This window comes from Sapajus apella, unplaced genomic scaffold (genome assembly GCF_009761245.1).
Source record: "Sapajus apella isolate SASKATOON/1434 unplaced genomic scaffold, GSC_monkey_1.0 scaffold81, whole genome shotgun sequence".
Lineage (NCBI taxonomy): Eukaryota > Metazoa > Chordata > Mammalia > Primates > Cebidae > Sapajus > Sapajus apella.
In genome coordinates, this window is record NW_022437021.1 from 6,697,845 (window position 1) to 6,698,806 (window position 962).

At 35.7% G+C, this 962-nt stretch overlaps 1 non-coding gene across 1 annotated transcript; it reads left to right on the plus strand.

Moving 5' to 3' along the window:
* The first annotated feature begins 641 nt into the window (after nt 1-641).
* Nucleotides 642-748, plus strand: LOC116533364. The gene has a single exon (XR_004261251.1). It is a non-coding gene; the product is annotated as a U6 spliceosomal RNA (small nuclear RNA).
* The last annotated feature ends 214 nt before the right edge of the window (nt 749-962 follow it).

Consider the following 962-nt stretch of genomic DNA (forward strand, 5'->3'; position numbering starts at 1 on the left):
CATTGCACTCCAGCCTGGGTAACAAGAGTGAAACTCCGTCTCAAAAAAAAAAAAAAAATTGAAATGGTTTATTTGCAGCTTGAGCCCAGCCATCTCCTCAACTTCTGGCATTTGAATAAAGCCGCTTTCCTTCCACTGCACCTGGCCTCTTGTGTATTTGACTTTTCAGGCAGCCACCAGTCAAACCTGAGTTTGGTTACATTGTGTTACTTTGTGAAAAATAATTTTATGAAAAACGTGAAATTGTGCTTTACCCCACAAAAATCAGTTCTAAGAAAATAAAATACTTATTATGAAAAGGAAAACTGGAAAACATAGAAAAATGTCCTTCAAGTGGCACAATCATGTCTATGTGTTCCCAATTCAGTCTATGTACTCTGAAGGAAAATGACCTCTTCCGTAGCCAAAGGGGTAGACTCTGGATCAAACAACAGCTGAAAATTTCTTATCACTGGATCTTTCAATTATGAAAGCCAATACACCTCTTTTATTGGTAAAGTCACTGGAATTTTTATTTCATTAGAAAATAAAATTATATCATATATACTGTGTATGAAATATGTATATACAATTAAATTAATAATAATTAAAATGAACACTCATGTATCAGACACCCAGCTTAAGAAATAAAACAGTGTTCAGTGCTCGCTTCGGCAGCACATATACTAAAATTGGAACAATACAGAGAAGATTAGCATGGCCCCTGCGCAAGGATGACACGCAAATTTGTGAAGCATTCCATATTTTTGAGAAGCAATTTCAGCAAAGTCTCAGGATACAAAATCAATGTGCAAAAATCACATGCATTCCTATACACCAATAACAGACTTAAAGAGTGCCAAATCAAGAATGAACTGCCATTCACAATTGCCACAAAGAGAATAAAATACCTAGGAATAAAACTAACAAGGAACGTAAAGGACCTCTTCAAGGAGAACTACAAGCCACTGCTCAAAGAAATC